The 19,720-nt window shown below is 44.0% G+C and overlaps 1 protein-coding gene across 1 annotated transcript in view; it reads right to left on the reverse strand.

Annotated features, from left to right (window-relative positions):
• ARHGAP32 (Rho GTPase activating protein 32) overlaps positions 1-12,062 on the reverse strand; it is a 192,540-nt gene extending 180,478 nt beyond the window's left edge. Inside the window, exon 1 of the mRNA XM_065937397.1 lies at positions 11,693-12,062. The gene's annotated coding sequence lies outside the window, so the exon portion shown is untranslated. The remainder of the gene's footprint in view (positions 1-11,692) is intronic.
• Positions 12,063-19,720: the final 7,658 nt, after the last annotated feature.

Below are 19,720 nucleotides of genomic sequence, written 5' to 3' on the forward strand. Positions count from 1 at the left end.
GAACCCAAGGATGATCAAAGAGCTGCTATCTGAAAGCGGTATGGGCATGCACGGTTTCAAGAGCCCATACATAAGCAATGCAAAAAGTCCCTCATGCAAGGAGCCTCGAGGGAGAAGGGTACCTGCCCTTTACCATGGTGTTGAATAGAACCCCCAGGAGTCAGAGAATTACCTCTGTGACCCAGATTTAGGTCATTATGAAGTTGTCTTTATTAAGGTACATGATGGAACATGTACTTTATCATTTATCAGTTCACCTGATTAATAATGTGCAAATGTTGAGACATACAGCATATGGACTTCCATTTGTATTCTTGCCCGAGTTCCAGAAATGTTGGGGATGGGCCTGCAAAAGGAGCTCAGTCACATGAGGAGCAGTTGAAGAAAATAAATACATTTAGCCTGGGAAGAAAAAAAGTTAGTGGGAAGATCAAAGAACCAGCCACTTTTCACGTGACAGATGAAGGCCGTCATGTGAAAAACAGAAGAGATCTGTGTGGTGCTGGAAATGAAGGCAGGTACATTCCACTCTAATACAGTGAGGAATGTTAAACAGTAAGAATTCCTTTAAAAAAGGATCGGGGGACTTCCTGAGTAGTCAAGTGGCTTAGACTCTGTATTCCCAATGCCGACGGCCCGGGGTTTGATCCCTGATCAGGGAATTAGATCTCACATGCTGCAACTAACACCCGGCACAGCCAAAAAAAAAAATTTTTTTAATTAAAAAAAAAATAAAAAGAATTGGGCAACAACAAGGTCATACTGTATAATATAGGGAACTATGTTCAGTATCCTGTGATAAACCATAATGGAAAAGAACAGGAAAAAGAATGCACACATATATGTATAACTGAGTCACTCTGCTGTACGCAACACTGTAAATCAACTATACATCAGTAAAAATACATAAATTTTTTTTTTAAAAGAACTGGGCTGTCAGCTGAGTAACAAGTCAGATACTGAAAATACAGAAGCAGAGGGTATGTGCTGCCCTTCCAAGGATAATGTGGAAGGAACTCTGATACCGGGAAAAGGTAAAGACCACATATGACCTGGAGGCCTATGTAACTTCAATGCGAACGTGTAGCTCTATATGCAGAGACAAGTATTTTGAGACACAAGGCAAATGGAAGCTAAACTCTGAAGCAGCCTTTCTCTATTAAAAAGTCCCTGCTGTCAGCTCACTCTTGTCATTTGCCTCCTCACAAAAACTGAAGTAAATTCCTCCATTCTACCATATTAATTACTTAAAGACTAGAGCAGCTTTGTCTCCAGAGACTTTTCCATCCTCCAAGAAGTCAGAACCTTCCCTGCTGCTCCTAGGGTCCCACAATTTATCATTATCACTGAAAACCTTGTCATCGGTCCCCACAATGGATGACACCTCTCTGTAGAATTACGTATTCTATAGAAATTCTGGGGTTACAGGACTTATCTAAAAAGAGCCCAGGCCTCTCAAACAGCCTTCAGAAAATGGGGTTATAAATGTAAGATAAAAGCAAATAAGTGCAAACTGAAATGAAGAAAATAAAGTGAGGTAGGTAATAAAGAAGACAGAGCCCGTGAGACTGCCTGTATACAGGTAAGCACAAAGGCCTCTCTGGGGCAGCAGAAGACAGCCACGAGAAGATGCGAAGGCAGTACATTCCAAGCAAAAGGAACAATGATTGTGAATCCCTGAAGAGGTACATGCTTAGCTTGGTCAAGGGATGAAAAGGAGCATCATCCACTATACACCTGTCAGTATGGCCAAAATCCACAATGCTCATACCACCAAGTGCCGACAAGGATGCGGGGCAATGGGAACTCTCATTCAAAATCATGCTTATCATACTATCCTGGAATCACCCTCTTTGGTACTTACCCAAAAGAGCTGAAAACTCCTGTTTACAAAAAACATGGATGTTTACAGCAGTTTCATTCATTACTGCCAACACCTGGAAGCAACCAAGATGTCCTTTAGCAGATGAATGGATAAACTATAGTATACCCAGACAATGGAATATACTCAGTGCTAAAAAGAAATAGCACTCTGAAAAATTCTTAAAGAGATGGGAATACCAGACCACCTGACCTGCCTCTTTAGAAATCTATATGCAGGTCAGGAAGCAAAGGTTAGAACTGGACATGGAACAAGAGACTGGTTCTAAATAGGGAAAGGAGTACATCAAGGCTGTATATTGTCACCCTGCTTATTTAACTTATATGCAGAGTGCATCATGAGACATGCTGGGCTGGATGAAGCACAAGCTGGAATCAAGACTGCCGGGAGAAATATCAATAACCTCAGATATGAAGATGACACCACCCTTATGGCAGAAAGTGAAAAAGAACTCAAGAGCCTCTTGATGAAAGTGAAAGAGCCTGTTGATGAAAGTGAAAGAGGAGAATGAAAAAGTTGGCTTATAACTCATCATTCAGAAAACTAAGATCATGGCATCCGGTCCCATCACTTCATGGCAAATAGACGGGGAAACAGTGGAAACAGTGGCTGACTTTATTTTGGGGGGCTCCAAAATCACTGTGGATGGTGACTACAGCCATGAAATTAAAGGACGCTTGCTCCTTAGAAGAAAAGTTATGACCAACCTAGAGAGCATGTTAAAAAGCAGAGACATTCCTTTGCCAAGAAAGGTTCATCTTGTCGAAGCTATGGTTTTTCCAGTAGTCATGTATGGATGTGAGATTTGGACTATAAAGAAAGCTGTGCACCGAAGAACTGATGTTTTTGAACTATGGTGTTGGAGAAGACTCTTGAGAGTTCCTTGGACTGCAAGGAGATCCAATCACTCCATACTAAACAAAATCAGTCCTGAATATTCATGGGAAGGACTGATGCTGAAGCTGAAACTCCAATACTTTGGCCACCTGATGCAAAGAGCTGACTCACTGGAAAAGATCCTGATGCTGGGAAAGACTGAAGGCAGGAGAAGGGAACAACAGAGGATGAGATGGTTGGATGGCATCACCGACCCAATGGGCATGAGTTTGAGTAAACTCTGGGAGTTGGTGATGGACAGGGAGGCCTGGCATGCTACAGTCCACGGGGACGCAAAGAGTCAGATACAACTGAGCAACTGAACTGAACTGAAAAAGAAATAAGCTATCAACCCATGAAAAGACACGGAAGACACTTAAATATTTATTACAAAGTGAAAGAAGCTAATCAAAAAAGTATATACTGTAAGATTTCAACTATAAGACACTGTGGAAATGGTAAAACTATGGAATCATTGAAAAGATCCTGAGTAGCCAAGGGATGGGAGTGGGAGGAAGGTGGGGGATACAAAGGCGGAACACAGGGGATAAAGGCAAGGATAGAGGCAGGGAAGTCTGTAGATAATTTTCCCGAGGACAAAGGCAGCTAGCTTGCCTAGGAGTTAACCATGAAAAAACTGAGACATAGTCAAGTCCAGTTTGTATTCCGAAGGTGGAGTTGATGGGACTTATTAACACAAGATGAGAAGGAAAAAATGGAGGATGACCTCAGAGCCTGCACAACTGGGTAGACAGTGGGGCCACTTCACCTGAAATAGTAAAGACGTGGGAGAAGTGGAGGGAGGAGTAAATGAAAGAAAGTAATTCACAGTTCTGCTTTCTTCATGAGATATCCAGGTAGAGGAATGGCATTAGATGATGAGTCTAGAGCTCCAGAAATCAGTAACAGAGACAGGAATCTGAGCCCCCTCAGCATATAAACGGTACCTGAAACCATGAAAATGGATGAAATCAGGAGCGCCCAGGGACACTCCAAATTTTGGGGGGGGGGGGGGCAGAGATAAGCGGCAAAAAAAGACAAAGAGAATGAGTAGCTATGAGATCAGAGAAGGTAGTTGGCCAATGGGAAATACTGATGAAAGGTCAGTAAGATACAGATGTTGCATGACCTCTGGCTTTGAAAGATACAGATCACTGCAGCCTTGATTAAAAGCAATGTCAGTGAGTGGAGAAACAAGAGCTCAAATAGATCAGGCTAAAGAGAGAATCAGTGGTAAGGAAGTAGACACAGCAAACACAAATATCTCCTGCTGCAAAAGGGAACAAAGAAACTGGGCAACAGCTGAAGGGAATCATAAGGTGGAGGAGAGAGGATGGTTTAACAGAGGTGATTTATTCTAATACCTGTTAAGGTATTAGTGGCTCCAACAAGACAACACTGTATTCCTTTCTCACTTAACCATCCAGAGAAAAATAAACAGTAGTAGGTGGTTCTGCTCTATAAGATCATCCAAGGACTCATCTTACTGATCTACCTCCCCCTAAAGTGTTGCTCTCAACTGCAAGGTTGAATTAATACATACCAGCACTATATTCTCCTGGCAGAAAGGGAGCAAGAGGAAAGCAGAAAGCAACTCACTTTTCCTTTCTAAGGCCCTGACACAGAAATCACTCACAGTACTTCTGGTCACATCCATTTACCTAAACTTCATCATTCGGTCACATCCACGTGTAAGAGGGAGGCTAGGAAATGCAGTCCAGCTGGGCATCCATGTGCCATATAAAACCTGAGGGCCCTATTACTGAAATGAAGCTGAAGAGAGTGGCATCTGGTGAACAATTAATCATCACTGCTCCAAGTAATATAGGGCATGTCTGCATACTAAAAGAGATGATCCAGTAAGCAGAGAATGATAATTTAAGGGAAAAAATAATGGCAGGAGTGAAATCCTTAAGAAGGGGAAAATGAATGAGATCCAGGGCTCAGAGTTATTGCCCAGAAGCAGAGACACATTGAGTCTCCTATCACTTCTCACATGCTTGCCTTTTCAGAAGAATTGTTACCCCTTGAATGCATTTCCAGAAAATTAAAGTAATCCCTTCCTTCTATCTAGTAAATCAAGCAATCACATAGAATGAGTATAAAAATCTGGCCTGGATTGAACAGTTCTCACTTGATTTGTCGCCAACCTAACAGGCTGACTCTGTCTCCTAACAGGCTGATTCAAAGATGCTGCTGCTCTTTCAAGGAGAATGTGACCAAATTTTTAGAGCTGAAGGGAGTCCAGAAAGCTCATTTAACAAATGTTCAAGGCCACAAAGCATCCACTCCAACAGTACACCCAAGTCCTTCAATGGCCACTGCTGGATCAGGGATGATTATCCCACTGTCCCTTGTCCACTCTTTCATAATATTCCTCTTCATTATATAGTTTATCCTCCCAATAGAATGGAACACTTCCTAAGGGAAGAGACTCGATGCCAACTTCTTTCATATCTAGGCTCCACTACATCTAGCTTGGTACCAAAAAACCTCACTTGCACTCAATGGATACTTTTTAGTTCACTGAGAAAGACATTTGGTTTCCTGTACCCTACCAGAGCAGGACTGTCACTAAGTCCTAAAGACCACTGTTTGTCAGGTTCTCCTCAGGTAGAAGGTCAACGGAAACTGGGGAAGTACAAGAGGATAGTCCCTACTTTAAAAAAAAAAAAAAAAAAAAAATCACAGGATCATGGAATTTTGGAGCAAGAAAGAATCTTAAAGACCTCTAGTTTGACCCCTCATTTCATCAAGAGATATAAAGAAAATGAGTTTTTAGCAAGATGACTTACTAGTCCAAAGACACAGATTTATTTACAGGAGAGCCAAGATGAGAACCCAGGTCCTCTGACTTCAAGTTCAAATCTCCTTTCTCTGTTAAAGTTTCCTTACCTTTTTTGCCTGCCCTTAATAAACTGGGTAATTATTAAAGTTCACATAACATGTTCTTCAAAGTCACTGAAAATCCTACTCATCTTGAGAGTCCTTCTCTCATATAACTCTCCAATAAAAAGAGAACAGGAATTACTACTCCCATCCTACACAAAACGGGATAAAAACAGGGCAATCACATGGCCTGCTCAGGACAAGGCTGAACCCCACAAAATAAAAATTTTATTAATACTTTTTCAAGGGCAGAGGAACGGAGTGTCTATTTCAGAATTCCTCCCCAGAGTGCAGTGCCTATCTTTGGTAACAGAGACAGTGTACACCTATCACCCCGTGTCCAGGGTGCATGGGCCACGCGTGCCTTTTCTCAGTTCTGTCCATCTCCACAGCCTCCGATACTAAAGTCTACTATGATCCAGGGCATAAAATAAAGTCGTAAACGGATGCACTCTCCCTGAAAATCAGAATTCTACTTCCACTCTGAACATTCTGGCTCATAAATTTCATTTGAGAAATTAAACCAAACACCTCATTTCTCAATTCATTTTACCTACCTAAAACGCCTCCTGTAAATACCAGGGAAGCCCCCTTGTTCAGGTATACTATGAACCTGTAAACATCTATTTTACCAAATCTTTACATTTTGCTACCACGGGGAATATTCCCACTCAGTCTTCACCTCTTCAAACAGGAATTCTCTGGTTGGTTTTGTTGTTTATATGCTTTAACCTCAAAAGAAAATCCTGTCTCCTTGAGATGGAGGGTCTTGTTTAGGCCTCTACTGTTTCCATGGGGCCGCAAATGCTACTTTCCAGGGGCTGCAGCTCTGCAGTTTGATGAAAGGCCCTCTGCACACACTCCAAAGACAGCATGGGGACATCAGCACCCTGCGAAGGTGTCCCTCGGATTATCCCTCAGCCTGTAAAGAACACCCAAGGCATGAAATTGCACTATTTGTAGGGTGGCAAGACCCACACTGGCCCCAGCCCTGTTCTGTTTGACTCAGTCAGAACAATGGCCTTTGTTTATTTGCTCACTCTGACTTTGGGATTAATGTTAAACAAACCGGCATTTGAAGCAGGGAAGTACATCCAATTTATCCATGGTAAGATAACTTAAACCAAATATTTCAGAAAGCAGCTTAACAACGAAGCTTCTAGAAAGTACACTAGGCCTATCTTTATGGAAAAAATATTAAGTTTTATTATTCCGCCTCTGAAGAGGCTATTATAGAGATGCTAACACAAATCCTAAGTTAGCCTTAAAGGGTGACACACACATTTTAAAAGTCACCTAACCCTGGCCTAATTTAATGTTCTTTTCCTAAATATCTTTTTCAAAAAACAAAACCCAGGAAATATCAAAACCAAAATAGAACCAGTATTTAAATTCAGCTTGCAAACATACATTAGTACCAAGAAATTATCAAGAACCAGGATCTTTGAAAAACAGAGCAGAATTATCTTTCCACCCATTCTTAATCATCGAAATAAGCAAGGGATTAATAAAAATACAACATATGAGAGATTTCTCAAGTTATTCCATTTATCAGCTGTTAACTAAACTAATGGTTTCAGTAAAGGAAAAAATTCAGTAACAAGTAACATACCACTAAGGAGAACAACTCTATAATATTGGGGCAAGGTGATGTACAACATTCTAGGTGTATTGTTTACACTAGAATTCATGATCACCATCATCTATAACTTACTATGTATTTATATGCCTATATCGTATATGGCATCACGATTCAATGGACATGAGTTTGAGCATGCTCCGGGAGATGGTAAAGGACAGAGAAGCCTGGCATGCTGCCGTCCGTGAGGTTGCAAAGAGTCGGACACAGCTTAGCGACTGAACAACAATATCATATTAAGCCGTCACATGTAACATTTCATTTAATCATCACTACAATCTTCTAAGACAGATTCTATATTCTCTGATTACAAAGGAGGCACCTGAAACACCAAGATGTTAATTTGTTTGTCCAGGATCAAAGTTTACATCACAGCTGACATTCAAACACAAGTCTGCCTGACTCCAAAGCAAAAATCAGTACCTTTCCAGAGGTCCTAATTCCTCTATAATGCTATAACAAGAAACCACACTTGTAATAAGCAGAGAAAAAAATTTTACATCCTAAAGCAAAGACGGGGCTTTCCAGTGGCTCCGTGGTAAAGAATCCACTTGCCAATGCAGGAGACACAGGTTTGATCCCTGGGTCTGGAAGATACCCTGATGAAGGAAATGACAACCCGTATCAGTATTCTTGCCTGGGAAATCCCATGGACAGAGGAGTCTGGGGGGCTACAGTCCATGGGTCACCAAGACAAGTAGGACATAACTTAGCGACTGAACAACAACAACAAAGACTGGCAAACTTTTTCTATAAAGGGTCAGGTAATAAAACTGCTTAAGCTCTGCAGGCCATACTATCACCATTGCTAAGAATCAGCTCTGCTGTTGTATAGCCAATACAGCCACAGACACTACATAAACAAGTGTGACTGTAATCCCAATAAAATTTTATTTATGAGCACTAGCATCTGAATTTCATGTAACCTGCACATTATGAAATACTTTTTATTTTTTCTACCATTTGAAAATGAATCATTCTTAGTTCATAAGCCATACAAAATATAAGCTGCAGGCCAGATTTGGCCTACATACTGAATTTTGTCAATGTCTATCCTAAATAATGCAGAAAAATATATTTTAGTAAACAGCTCTTTTCATACTCCTAACTTGTAATCTCCTTTAATATTCTGAACTGATACTTTTCAGAAGCTCAAAGTCTCAATAAACTAAACATCTGTCCTCACATAATCAAAAACTCTGAGTCCAAAACTGTAGACAATACATATGGATTCAGAGAAGGCAATGGCAACCCACTCCAGTACTCTTGCCTGGAAAATCCCATGGATGGAGGAGCCTGGTAGGCTGCAGTCCATGGGGTCGCTAGGAGTCAGACAAGACTGAGCGACTTCACTTTCACTTTTCACTTTCATGCACTGGAGAAGGAAATGGCAACCCACTCCAGTATTCTTGTCTGGAGAATCCAAGGGACAGAGGAGCCTGGTAGGCGGCCGTCTATGGGGTCGCACAGAGTCGGACACAACTGAAGTGACTTACAAGCAGCAGCAGCATATGGATTTCCTAAGAATGAGACAGAATCAAAATTCTGGAACTCAAAAAGATCTAACACATTCTCATTCCTTATGTGCATTTTTAAAAACTGGTATTAAGACATTTAAAATAGCTAAATACTAAGTTTACAGGTAATGACAGTAATGGGTTATGAATATAAGAAGCAATACAAAGTATTTTCATACCCTTTCTTTCATCTAACCTCTCTGTAAGGAAGACAATGCAAGCCTCCTTGCCATGTCCCATTTTGTTGTTGTTGTTGCTTAGTCGCTAAGTCGTGTCCAACTCTTTTGCGACCCCATGGACTGTAGCCCGCCAGACTCCTCTGTCCATGGGATTTCCAGGCAAGAACACCGGAGTGGGTTGCCATTTCCTTCTCCAGGGGATCTTCCCGATCCAGGGATCAAACCTATGTCTCCTGCATTACAGGCAGATCCTTTACCAATGAGCCACCTGGAAAATCCCATCTCAATTTTACACCTAAGAAAAACAGGCTCAGAAATGTACATAACTTGCCCAAAGCAGGGACCAAGCCACACAGCTACTAAGTGGCAGAACTGCAACCACAACCTGATTTCAAGTCCCTGCTGCCTCTCAACTACTTCCATAGACATCAAATGTCACTTTTATGGGTTAAACCCTAAAGATTTTCAAGAATTATTAGTCATAATCTTTAAAAGCAATGAAAGTGTTTAGTTCATTTCATTCAATTTTCCTTATGCTATCAAAGTCTTCTGAAGAAAACAGCTGCTAATCCTGACATTCATCAGATGCATTTACAGTCAATAGTGAATCTATGTAGGCTGTGCAGACAACACGCTAAGGCCAGCACAGAAAGGGAAAACACTGCTGAACAAGTCACTCTAAAGACGGACTAAGACAAGACTTCCCTGGTGGTCCAGTGGTTAAGACTTTGCCTTTCAATGCAGGGGGTGTTGGTTCAACTCCTGGTCAGGGAGCCAAGATCCGATATGCCTTGTGGCCAAAAAACCAAAACACAGAACAGAAGCAGTGCTGTCACAGATTGAATAAAGACTTTAAAAATGGAAAAAAATAAAAATGGTCCACATTCACAAAAATATCTTTTAAAAAATAAAATAAAGAGAGACTAAGAGAGAGAAAGAGATGAATGAATTCCCATTAAAGTCTGAGCCCAACTGTAGCATAGCTTCTGGTGATTGAAAAATGATGTGGGGGTTAGGAAAAGAAAATAAAAGGAACATAACTACTGGAACTCAAGCCAACATCAAAGACTCTAATGACAGTTGAGCCTGCCTGACTGCTTCTTGGTCTCTCCCCAGAAAACAAAAAGTTACATAACCAAAGAAGATTCTTCCAACTAACACTTCCTCTGTGGCCCACTTACACCCTATCGCCCATCTCAGCGTGCATCACCATACAGTAAACTGGGCTTCTACCCCAGCTAGGTCTGGACAGATCTCTGTCCAAAGTGCTGCTTTATTCTACGGACTGCTATAGGGACGATGGTATGAACACAACTGGCCAGAGCACAGTTCCAACCTCACGCCATTCTAGAGACTTATTCTATGAAGAATAACCACACACTACATTTTAGGAATGAAGCCAACTCCAGACAATCCTGAAAATGGACATCACAGCTTCATAATATCCCATCTTCACAAACAGCAGCATTAAGAAGGAATTCACATCAATGAGTGCTTGAAAAACTTTTAAGGTCATGTTGTAGCAGCAATTAAAGCTTCTATTTCTCAAGTACAAGGATCAAATGTCAATATTCCGAGTTGAGTCCAATTTACCCAATAAAGAAAAATATATTAATGAATCACAATCATCACTACCCAAAAATATTACAACAAATTCAATTACTGATTCAAACTAGCATATTTTCTGGATGCTAAGACCCACAATACTCTAGCACCATATGCTTTTTCTTCTTCCAATAGAAATACAAATATAGACAACGTTTACAAAAGCAACCAATGCATCAGAAGTTACTCCCATTCAGATTGACTTAAAAGGTCTAAATCTGTGCCAAGTAAAACTCTGAAAGAATGGAAAATAAAAGAGATGCTGACAACAATGCAATGTGGCCCAGCTGCCAGCTATCCATGTAACATCATGCAGTGCCCCAAGCAGTTTAAAAGCAGATTGCAATTCTGCATGTAGATCAAAATTATAATTATCCAAATTTTATTTCCTAAAAGATAACTATCAAACTGCAACCCAAGCATCCTCCTGGGGTCTCCTCCTCCCGTCCACCTTCTTTAAGCTTCAGCCACACAAGGTGGAGTTATAAAGGGTCGAGAAGTAGACTATAGCTAAGCAATCTGGTTTGACTTTCTCGCTCTACCGTTTCTGTTCATCTGCTTGCGAAATTTTTTTAACATGAATATTTAATCAAGTCACCAAAATAAGAGAGGCAAGGCGGGGATGGGGTGGCGGGGGAGACCAAGGGAGGAAAAAGGCACTAGAGTCACCAGCACCGTCCAATGTGCAGAGGCAACTTCAGCCAATTAGAAAGATGAGAGGGAAAACTCCACGGGCCCGACAGCGAGCACGGCGGGGAGCGGGCACGGCCAGGGCGCCCCGGAGCCCCGGCGCCTCGGGCCCGGAGCGCCGCAGCAGGCCGGGAACCGCCCGGCCCGGTCCGCCGTGGCCGCGGGGAAGTGGTGGGCGCGGGCGGCTGCGGCCCGATCGCGGTCCGCCCCGGGAGGCCGAGGAGGGAGCCGTGTTGAGGGGGTGGAGGGGGGAGGAAGGGGGAAACCCGAGATGGCCTTCCAAGAACATTCGATCCCGAACCTTTACTTTAAAAAGAATTTCTCCCGAAAAGGAAAGCCAGGCCCCCGCAGCCCTTCCCTGCGGCGCCTGCCCACGTCACCGGCGCCCCCGGCCCTCCCGCGGCCCCCGCCTTACCGAGCCCCGCGGCCCCGCCGCGCCGCCGCGGCGTCGCTGCGCCCCGCTCGCCGCTCCGTGTCTGCCCTGCGGGGCGCCGGGCCCGACGCCCTCCCCTTCCTCCTCCTCCTCGTCCTCGTCCTGGTCCCGATCCTCGCCGCCGCCGAGCGCCGCCCGCGCGCCGAGCCTAGCGCCTGGCCGCCCGGGGCAGCCGCGGGGGCTCGGCCGGGCGCCCCCAGCGCCAGCGCCTCATCCCGCCGCGCCGCCCCGTCAGGCTCGGGGGCGGGGACGCCGGGCTCCCGGCCGCGGCCTCGGAGTCGTCCTCCCCTTCGACCGGCACCGCGATCGCCCTCCCCCGGCCGAGCCGGCCCTGGGGATGCGGTCCTGGGCTTCGAGCCCCTAGCCCGCCGCCTCCGGGCCGCCCCCGCAGCGCCCCCGCCCCGCTCGCGGCGCGCGCCCGTTGGAGCCCGCCGCCGGGCCCGGCCTCCGCCTCCCGCGCTCCGCCTCCTCCTGCGCCCGCGACGCCCGCAGCGGGGAGAAGAGGCGCGCGGCCGCGGCCCCCGGGCACGAGCACGCGCGAGGAGGGCGGGCGGAGCGCGCGCGTGGCCGAGGGCGGCGGGGGCGCGCCCGGGCCTCGCCTGCTGTTGTCCCGGGAGCGCACGTGCGCGGCGGGGGGGCGGTGAGGGGTGGGCTGCTCGCGCTCCCCCGGGGGTTCCAGGGGTCGGCAGGGCGAGGGAAGGGTGCCGGGATGCACCCTAGGGGGTTCGGGCGAGGTCTGCCGCCTTGGCTTCTGCACCGTGCTGCGGTGCAAAAACACAAACCCTGCCGCAGCAGCAGCGACGCCGGGAAGAGCCATCCTCCGAGACTACGGCAGTGGCTCCTCTCCACTCACAGCTGACCCCGGGGTGCTGTCACCGCGCCGCGGAGCAGAGGGGGGCGTTGCCGAAAGTCGGGAAGCTCCCTGTCTCTCCATCCCTTGCGCGTTTTGGTCTAAAATCAACTCGCATCGGTTATTATTTGGAATCTGGGCCTAAAAGTTCCATTGGTTGTCTTCTTCATTCAGAGTTATGGACTGGAAGATTGGAAGTGACCTGGCAAGGGAGAGGAAGGACAAGAAAGGGTAAAAGAGCAGCAACCCCGGAAGGTCCGTGGCCAAGAGACACGTGAACCCCTGCGTGTGTATGGCACTGCCCTTGGTTCTCCCTCCTACTCCTTTTGTTCAACCTCTAAAGGCTGCGCATTACTTCGACCTGCAACAAGCGGTCTGTGTAACAGAACAGATCTTGACATGCTACCCTTTTCTGTTTTGATCTTTTTCTTTTATATATGTAACATTCATTCCTTCTGACTCCTTTGGGATCTGAATGTTGGGGAGGGGGTTAGCCTACATAATGTAACTCAGTACTCAAATCCACCCATGCCAAATACTGCATCGTCTAATGTCACTGCAGTGATTCGGGTCCACTCAGCATATACTCATGTCAGTGGGAGTCACTGAATATAAAACGTGGCCTTGACCACAGTTAGCACGATTTCAAGGGCACAGATGTGAAACAGGATTTCAGCACATCCTGGAGAGAAATTAGGGAGTGAACATGTACAATAATCTCACTCCTGCCAGTTTCAGTATAACCAAGGTTTCTTTAAGGACCAAGATTCAGAATGCTTTCTAGCAGAGAAGGAGGGAAGGGATGGATTCGCATAGAGGCACAGACTTGGATGGGAAAATTTAAAGATTTTAAAAATGTATCCTGGTAGGCACAGCGTTAAAGAATCTGCCTGCCAATGTAGAAGACTAGGTTTCTATCCCTGGGTCGGGAATATCCCCTGGAGGAGGGCTTGGCAACACTCTCCAGTATTCTTGTCTGGGAAATCCCATGGACAGAAGAGCCTGGCAGGGTGCAGTCCGTGGAGTCAGACACATCTTAGCAACTAAACAACAACTCAACATCCTGGTTTGGTAGCCATCTACTTTAAACAGGTAGACTTAGGATCTGTAATGGTCTTAAGGGGTACTTCCTAAGTGTTGGAGAAACAGCCAGGTGAGTGAAGAAAACTAGAGACCTGCAGCTTCACCCAAGCTCATAGTTTAAAAATTACTTTCTGCAAACTGCAGGAGTTCATGGGTTCACCTTTTGACCACAGAGACCTATCTCTGCTAGAGAGGGATGAGTGTGCAGAGAGGGTTTAATGGCGTGTGTTGTTCCTAGGGGATTGGTGAGCATGAAAGAGAAATCTCCTTTGATGTCAAGAGGTCAGGATGGAACATTAAACCAAGCCACCATGAGAGACGAGTTTTGCACAAGGCTCTCATCCCTTTGTTGTTGTTGTTCAGTCGCTTAGTCATGTCTGACTCTTTGACCTCATGGACTGCAGCATGCCAGGCTTCCCTGTCCTTCACTGTCTCCCAGAGTTTGCTTAAACTCATGTCCATTGAGTTGGTGATACCATCCAACCATTTCATCCTCTGTCACCCCCTTCTCCTGCTCTCAGTCTTTCCAGTGAGTGAACTCTTCGAATCAGGTGGCCAAAGTGTTGGAGCTTCAGCTTCAGCATCATTGCTTCCAATGAGTATTCAGGGTTGATTTCCTTTAGGATTGAATGATTTGATCTCCTTATGGTCTGAAGGATATCCCTGACTACTCTCAACTAAGATCATGACATTCTAAATTCTTTTGGAAAGCCCTCACATCCCAGAGTTTGGCCATAATACCCCGGGATTCAGCTCTACTGGCCAAATATTGAATGGTATATGTTCAGCTGGTAGAGAGGGTGAGTAATACCTACAGGAACTGGGATCTATGCATATGTTGGATGACACAGATATTCCATTTTAGAGTCTCAAAACATCTTGGTAGCTTTCCCCACATTGGTAGTTTATCAACTTCAGAGAAAGAACAAATGGATTCCTCCTGTGGATTCCAGATGTCAGGGGTGTTTGAGCAAGCTCAAGGGTGCTGATGCTCCTTACTCTGGTTCTAAGCCAGCACTCCCCCTGCTTGGAAAGAAGCATCCAGAGAGCCTATGAATAAGTAGTTGCTCTTGCTATGCCTGCAGAGAAACTGAAGGCAGTGATTTCCGGGCAATTCTGCAATCATCTGAACTTCATGTTTCAGAGTTTGTAACCAATTGCCTTTGTCCTAAGAATACCTTTAGTGATTCAAGACATATATTCCAATAATTGCAACATTCCCTAAAGAAGAATAAGCCTATCTGAATGTAAAATGCTCAATAACTGCATCTATTTTGGTTTGATTCAGTATTCTCAAGGTGAGAGGCGGGGGTTGCAGGGGGAAATGGCAAATTCTTTCTGTCTTTGGAGCTGTGGGAGGTCTCCGCCTGGCCTCTTTTCTCGGCCTTGGCACTGTCGTCTTCCGGACAGTAGCATCTGGGCTCACTCCTGGCATCTAAGATCTGTTGCACTGCGGTCCCCTCCAGGCTCTGAAGCAGCGTCATGGTGCAGACAAGTTGAGCCAGTGCAGAGGGCGGCCACAGAGACAACTGCATTACTTGCCTAACCTTGAGTTTTAGAAAAAGCCTGGGAATTTGAACAAGGGGGAGAGAGGGAGCTTATTCTCATCCCCAAATTGAAGGCTCAGCAGCTGGCTTGAGAAAAAATAAGTTGAGAAAAATAAGCCAACCAGGCTTAGGAGAGAATTTTCCCAAAGTGACCCTTGACATTGCCTTTTTATTTATTTGTTTTTTGTTTTGTTTTTTGGCACTTCCATTGACATTGCCTTTTTAGTGTATTTTCTTCCTGGCCAAAGGGACCAGCTCCATATTGTGTCCCCGTTAAACAGGACAACAAAATGCTGCTGCTGCTGCTAAGTCGCTTCAGTCATGTTCGACTCTGTGCGACCCCATAGATGGCAGCCCACCAGGCTCCTCTGTCCGTGGGATTCTCCAGGCAAGAATACTGGAGTGGGTTGCCATTTCCTTCTCCGGGACAACAAAATAGATATTTGAAAAAAGGTATGTTGTCTGCGTGTAGCATCCTCCCAGCTAATCTGGATGCCCATGAAGTAAACTCTCTCAACACTGAACCCTTTACAAGAATAAACTACTATTAGGCAACATTTTAGGAAGTGGTCAGTAGTGCTAAATCTTCAGGGCAATCCTTAAAATGATACACTTGCCATCTTCTGTCCTCTCCTGGTCATATTTTGTTTCATTAGCCTCTGTTACAATAATTTAGAACTTAAGGCAGCACTCCCACAAAGACTTTTTCAGACTCTGAACTTTAACACCAGTTGTACCTATCTACATATCTACTTCTGAACGTTTAACCAGATAGTAGCTCTTTTTCTGTCTTTTCAAAAGGTTCCTTCTCCCTTTGTAGAATTCTAAATGTCAACTTGCCCCAGGGCTCTGACCTTGTGCCTTTCCTCTTCTTTCTGCCCCCTCCCAGGGCAGACTCCTACAGCCCTCTCCTTTAAATAACCTCCATTCACTGTTGTATATCTTTAACCCTGACCTCTCACCAGCACTCCAGGCTCCTATGTCCAGCTGCCTCAGTGACACCCATGTTTGAATATCTCAAACTTCATGTGTCCAAAGCAGAATTCATTAACTTTCAGCATTAAAAGCGAAGCCCAAAATTGCTTCCTTCAAGTTTTCCCTGTCTCAGGACAAAAACAACTCTTTCTCTCAAACACCACATTGATTTTAGAAGGACCTTCCACTTCTACCTTCAAAACATACACTGAATCCAATCTCTTCCCTCTTTCCTAACTGCCAACACCCACCTCTGCCTCCTCCAATCTCTCTCCTGGCTGACTAACTGGTCTCCTTATTTTAGGTAGCCATGAGTGTGAGCATGTGTGCTCAGTCATGCCGACTCTGCGACCCCATGGACTGAAGCCCCTAAGACTCCTCAGCATACTGGAGTAGGTTGTCATTTCCTCCTCCAGGGGATCTTCCCAGTCCAGGGATTGAAGCCACATGTGTTGAGTCTCCAGCATTGGCTCCTTCTATCCTTACTCCAACATGGTACAGTCTCAGCCCAGCAATCAGATAATTCCTTTTAAAACATGAATGAGATGTGATTGTTTTTGCTCAAACTCTTCTGTGGTCTGTGCTTCTAATCATGGCACACACTTTAGCCACTACTCACCTCTCCACTCACTCTGCTCCAGCTATGTGATCAGCCTTCAGCTAGTCCCTAAACCAGGGAGGGCCACCCTCTCCTGACTTTTAAATTAACCTTTTCATTTGCTGTCTAAAATAGTTCTGGGGCCTTCCCTGGCAGTCCAGTGGCTAAGACTCTGTGCGCCCAATGTAGGGGTCTGGGTTCGATCCCTGGTCAGGGAACTAGATCCCACATGCTGCAACTAAGGATTCACATGCCACAGCTAAAGATCCTGAATGCTGCAACTAAATCTGGCACAGCCAAATGAACAAATTTTTTAAAAATTAATAAATAAAATAAATAGTTCTATCTTCTCTGTCCCCTTCCCTCCATGATTATGTTTTGTAATTGATTATTTTTTATCTCTTTAACCAAAATGAACATTCCATTAGGGCAGGAATTTGTTTATTTACCTTTGTATCCATGTTGCCAAATAAATGCATAAATGATATTGTCAGAGTAAAGAAGCTATATCCTGACTTATTTTCTGCTGTTCTTTATTGCTATAGATATGTCTTTATTACAAGTGGGAAAATTGCAAATTAAAAAATTATATTATTTGCAATTCACTGCAAATCAAATCAAAACAAATTATGCCAAAAATCTGTTTATATCAAGAATCAGCAGAGAAGGGTATGTATTAATGAATAATTTAATGACTTTAAGGGAAAATCATAGTCTAACCTTGCAATTAGATTTTTAATACATAAACATTAAAGACACAGAAAATCAAAGGCAAATTATATGAAGTGCCTTTCCATTTCCAACTGAAATAACATGTTGGAAAGAAATGTAGTAAACTTAAGGAACTAGTTGTCCCTTTCCTTTTTCATCTTGTCCCACCATGCAACCTTAAATAAGTCAATTAACATCTGTTTTTTCCATCTGCAAAATGGCCCTGCTTGATTTCTTCTTTAGTGTGGTATCATAAAAGTAGGAAAATTAGATTATCATGAAAAAGCTTTGGAAGAAAGGAAATTTGGAAATTATCTATGATTATTATGTTTTCCAAACTCCTTTTGTCTAATATTTTGAAATGAAGATGAAATGAGTGGCATGTGAGATCTTAGTTCCCTGACCAGGGATGGAGCCCATAAGACCCATGAAAGTCACTCAGCATTTCTAAAATGATCAGAAAAGATGTCCTAAGATAGCAAAGCAAGATAGTCATATGAGTGTATCACCCACTGTCTGAGCTCTACAGTGTCCATTTCTAAGATGTGAACTTAGACCCGGAAGTGAAAGGAACCACACTGAAATGTAAGCTTTTGTAGAAGCATTAATTCCACTTCTTTGCAAGCAAAATTTCATAGCGGCTCATGAAAGAATGAACAAAGAGACAACTCTAACATTTCTCTATATGAGATCCTTAAGGGACAGTGAAATGTTTAGACGAGGAATCAGGTCTCAAGAAGCTTTTGAAGCTGCATCTCTCAAGCATGCTGCTTTATTCAAAATGTATGTTTAATTGAGGTAACTTGGAGAAAGCTGAATCTCCCATTGGCAGCGGTGGCAGTGGTGAGATGTCTCTACTCCTTATGAGAAAACACACACACATATGCACGCACACACAGTCACACACACACACACACACATGCATGCTCACTCACGCTCACACAGTATTTCACTGTAAACACTGCGTCGCCAGCCCTCCCTCCCAGCCCTGCCTGAATCAGCACTCCAGTCAGCTGTGTGGTGATGCTCCCCAGCCCCAAGCCTTTCATGAGATCTAAAGAACTGAAACCAGTGTTGAGGAAGCGCATGGGAAAGTGACTTGGGAAAGCTTGGGTTCAAAGGAAGGTCATTCAACTCCAGGGCTGCTGCTTTCCCAGGATGCTGCTCCCTGCCATTCCCCTCCCACGATTTTGTCCTTTCTGGCTTCCAGTTTCCAGAATTCAATGCATTTCAGAAGGTCTAAACCATCTGTTTCTCTGCTATATTCAAAATACATGTTGGCTGAGAATGCACCTATGTTTCTGAAACTTACCACAGTCAACACTAAGTTTCCTGGGCAACTCGAGGAGCATAATCCAATATGCCATTTTATTGTTTAAAAAAAAAAAATCCATTTGCACTTGGCTTTGGAAGTTATTTTGTGTTTAAGTATGAATGATCCCTAAATATGTTGGAGGTTAGAGGTCATAATGCATCAGACAAAACAATAAAACAACCCTATCAAAATATTATCCCCCTGTTCCCCACTCAATTTTTTCTCTTATGGGTTTCATGCTGAAAACAAACAGTATTACTCCTCAGAGTGATATAAAAGGCCAGTCTCAAGCAAAGTTGATAACAGACTCAAACTTACCAGTTCACTCCTTCTTTCCTGGGTCATGATCTAATTTTAAAAGTATTTCTCTTTATTTCTTGATGAATTTTTAACAAAACAGCAGTGGCAACCATCTTACTCATGGCAACAAAATATTTTGTTGCAAAATTCTACAACAATGATAGAGAGGGTCAAGCCACTGAGAAAGTTATACTTTAGGTAATTCAGTTTTCTGTTCTTCGTGGTTCACCTTTCAATAGACAGTCTAAGGCTTTATCAACAGGTGTGAGGCACTAATTACATTAAGAGAGACTGATGCACAGAGAGATTCAAATTCTGCCTAAAATTCAACCTGTACTTGATCTTTATTATCTCTCTTTTTATTTTTTTAATATTTATTTTTTGTTTTATTTATTTGGCTGCACTGGGCCTTAGTTGCAACATGCGGGATCTATTTCCCTGACCAGGGTCCCTGGCATTGAAAACGCTGAGTCTTAGTCACTGGACCACCAGGTAAGTCCCTTATCTTTAAAAAAAAAAAAAAAGGGTGTTGATGGCCAGGTCACATAAAACTGGACAAAAATGTTACTGAAGGATAATGATACCTGTACATTATAGGAGAGAGCCCGTCCAAACAGAAATCCCTGTCCAC

The sequence above is a fragment of the Muntiacus reevesi genome, chromosome 5, assembly GCF_963930625.1.
Source record: "Muntiacus reevesi chromosome 5, mMunRee1.1, whole genome shotgun sequence".
NCBI classification, from domain to species: Eukaryota; Metazoa; Chordata; class Mammalia; order Artiodactyla; family Cervidae; genus Muntiacus; species Muntiacus reevesi.